Source organism: Danio aesculapii, unplaced genomic scaffold (assembly GCF_903798145.1).
Source record: "Danio aesculapii unplaced genomic scaffold, fDanAes4.1, whole genome shotgun sequence".
In the NCBI taxonomy this organism is placed as follows: domain Eukaryota; kingdom Metazoa; phylum Chordata; class Actinopteri; order Cypriniformes; family Danionidae; genus Danio; species Danio aesculapii.
This window is the reverse complement of record NW_026613836.1, coordinates 10,219-14,139: the sequence shown is the minus strand read 5'-3', so window position 1 is coordinate 14,139 and position 3,921 is coordinate 10,219. Positions and strand designations below refer to the sequence as shown.

Sequence of the window (3,921 nt, the reverse complement as noted above, 5' to 3'; positions counted from 1 at the left end):
TTTCTATTTCTACTTTTACAATATGAATCTTTTTATTGATCTGTCTTTTAACTGATGTAAATATACGCATGTTAGTATTGTCCATATATACAGTTGTTTTACTATGAATTATTTGATGTTTTTTGCTATATGTTAAAATCTGTGAAAGGGACGTATCTAAAAATCTATTTAGCTTGGTTTTAAAAAAAGATTTGTGCCTGGATGTTCTATTTGTCCCTCATTACTGCATGAAGGGGGGATATTTCAGATCGTTCTGCAGTACTTTATAGGGATAGCTGCCCCAAAAATGACAATTTACTTACTTTTTACTCACCCTCAATGGCTCCAAACCTTTATTAATAAAATCAGTTGAACACTACAGAAGATATTTTGAATGAAACTGAAAACATGTAACCATTGGGGGAAAACAAATTCTACAGCAGTGAATAGTTTTTAATAGAATTTCACTTCTTTTGTGAAGAAAGTCAAACAAGTTTGGAACAAGTATAGAGTTTTGGGGTGAACTATCTCTTTAAATGATGTGTAGTCTATTGTTTTAATGAACTACAATTGAAAGTAACCCTATTACCCCCACTCAATAATCCACCGTATGTTAATTGAAACTGTACTCTTAGATGTTTCATAGTGCATTATCTTTGAAGTCAGATGTTAACTATAGTGATTTTTTGTATCCTCTAGTAAAATATTTTCTATGATCTATATGAACTCTTTTGTGTTTATATTGAATTTTTATTTCTGCTGTAACTACGCCACCTGTGTAAAAATAATAACACTGTGTCCTTGGTTTCATTCATTCATTCATTTTTGTTTTGGCTTCGTCCATTTATTAATCTGGGTCACCACAGCAGAATGAACCACCAACTTATCCAGCATATGTTTTACGCAGCAGATGCCCTTCCAGCCACAACCCATCACTGGGAAACATCCATACACACTCATTCACACACTCATACACTACTACGGCCTATTTTGGCATATCCAATTCACCTGTACCACGTCTTTGGATTTGTGGGGGAAACCGGAGCACCTGGAGGAAACCCACATAAACATGGGGAGAACATTCTAACTCCACACAGAAATGCCAACTGAAATGCCAAGGACTAACCTTAAGCCTTGTCTGTGAAACTAGGGGATCAATGAAGGATCCAAAGGTCATCAAAATTAAAGATAAAATTCACTTACAAAATCACACTTATGATGCAAGATTGTTAAATAAGGCAAACAAAACTGTGCTTAAAGGCATATGTTGCAGTGCTCAAGATACTTTCTTGGTTTCCCAAGAATATTTATGCACCTAAAGCACAAGAGAAATTTTATCTTAAACTTAAGACAAAGAAATGTGACCCAATAAAGACATTAAAAATCTTCAAATTTTAGCAAGACATTGCTCGTGCTTGTGATCATGTATAAAAGCAGATCTTAGTGCAACCAAGATGTTTTTTTCTGCCATTTGTTATGTAGTACTGATGAGTCGGTTTATGCATGTACAGTATTTGTTAGCATGTAAGGAGGGTTTCCGTGGTCTTCATTTATTAGGCAGCATAAACAGCATGAACCTTTTTCATGCGGCTTCCTGCACAGGTCAGTAATGTCTGTGAACAGCAGATGTTCTGTGAGGTCTTCAGATAAGAGTACACGTCTAACAGCTTCCTCAAAAGAAGCTGATACATTAGTGGCACCCTTTGCACTTCTTTCAAAGTATGGTTATTAACCATTCTCTTGACACCATCTCTGAGCTTCTTCCACTGACACCAGCAATTATGTGACATCTACTCTGTTTCCTAAAACAACATGAGGGAATTTCTCTGGGTCCCTGACATCTGCATAGTACGCAAACTCTTTCTTCCAGTTGTTGAGGTTGAGAAAACTTTAATTGTCATCCACACGTAAGCAAACAGCAGTCAGAGCCCTGATAAAAGGATGTGCAGAGACTTCTGAATCTCTCCTGTCCTGCTGTGTCCCAAATCTGTACAGTGACTATGACCCTCACCTCCAGCTCTTTGTTTAAGAACTCTACCCCTGTTGTTTGGAATAGATGTGAGTCAAATTTGTTGGACACATAACAATTCCTGAGGGAGGACTTTCCCATGCCACAATCCCCCAGCAAAACCACCTTCAGCAATGATTACTTGGGGTAACTTTTAGGTTAACTCTCAAACAGACCTGAAAGGAAAATGAGAATTAGCAAACAAGGTTCTCTGACGTTGACAGTCTGGAAAGAAGCATTTTTTTTTTACTGTAGTAGACTTTAAATTGGATTTTTGTTGGGTAACACCCTGTTTAGTTGGACAGTATTTCAGAGTAGCCTACTGTATTAATTACCTTTAAATGCCAGTGTGAGTTAGAATCAGGGGCTCTTGGCATAATTAATGATATATTTAAAATTACAGCTCCTACCATAATGAACCAATGATATTGTTCCTTAATTAAATAGCAGTTTTTTTTATATCATGTGACAAATGTGCATTTATCTGTAGTTATTCTATTCTTGAAAATTGTGTACATTTTAATTTCCACTTCCCACATTTAATCAGCAATAGCTCCCTCTGCACTGTTGCCAGTATTCTACTGTAAAAAGTCCAACACCAAGGATCCAAAAATGTTTACTTTTTTTTTTTACTTAAAAAGCTCAAGACAACAAAATTTTCTATAGTCCTTAATATAAATTTACAGTTGGAAACACAGCTCTGAAAAATTCTTAGCAACAAATTCACAACCTGGGATCTGACAGTGGAAGTATTCGTGTGGATGGCTGTGTATTTGTGATTCTCTGCGATGATTTCTGTGCACGTTACCTAACTGAGGAGACTGGAATATAATGGTTTCTGTGTGTATAAAAACTGCTTAGTTGCTAGAAAGGCTAGGGCTGGGTGATACTGCAAAATTTGGTAACAATCCGATACCAAGTAAATACAGGGCCAGTATCACCGATATCGATACCGATACTTTTATTTTAAAAAGCATGCACTTGAACCATAATGTACTTTTCTGTAGTGGAGAACAGTGTGTGATGATTTATGAGTTGAATTCTCTCAAAGCAGCTATAATTAAATGTATTTGTTAAAACCCAGGACAAATTTTAAACACTTTTAAAAGTGTTTAAAGGGGGAGTCTGGGTTTTTGTTCAGAAACAAAAATATTATACTAACAATACCATTTCTCTTCTAGCACTTCTTTAATGTCTTTAAACAAATAAATGTAAAACAAATATGCATTTCAAATACATTTGTAATAATCAAAGACCAAAAATTATTACTGGTGAACAAATGTTTTAAAACTTTTTTCAGTTTTTGTTCACTGTTTTGTTCAAAATAACAAAATAAAGTGGTTCATTAGACACTAAACTGCCTTATTTTATAAACAAAGTGCATACAGTTGCTTGTACATAATGAGGGATATTCTGAGTGGTGGCCAGAATTATTAGAACACCTGTATTCTCACCAGCTAAAAAATGTTTTAAGTGTTTTTAAATGTTTTTTTATTTTTATTTTCTACTAACACACTATACAGTAAAAGATAACTGACTTAAAACCATTTGCTGGTGAAAAAAAAACTACCTTTCTAATAATTTTGGCTACCACTGTATGTTTTTAAATTCCACAATAATTCATATAAATAACAGGTATGTATGCTGACTTTATGGGCTGTATTTTATCAGCCTGTTGATGAAAGTAACAAGTTCAACTATGACCAAGTAATCATTCATTCATTCATTTTCTTTTCAGCTTAGTCTCTTTATTAATCAGGGGTTGCCACAGCGTAATGAACCGCCAACTTATACAGCACGTTTTTACGCAGCGGATGCCCTTCCAGCTGCAACCCATCTCTGGGAAACATCCACACACACTCATTCACACATACACTCATACACTACGGACAATTTAGCCTACCCAATTCACCTGTACCGCATGTCTTTGGACA

The 3,921-nt window shown here is 35.3% G+C and overlaps 1 pseudogene; it reads right to left on the bottom strand.

Annotated features, from left to right (window-relative positions):
* Positions 1 to 1,418: 1,418 nt before the first annotated feature.
* On the bottom strand, positions 1,419 to 2,122 carry LOC130220449 (ras-related protein Rab-9A-like; annotated as a pseudogene).
* Between the last annotated feature and the right edge of the window lie 1,799 nt (positions 2,123 to 3,921).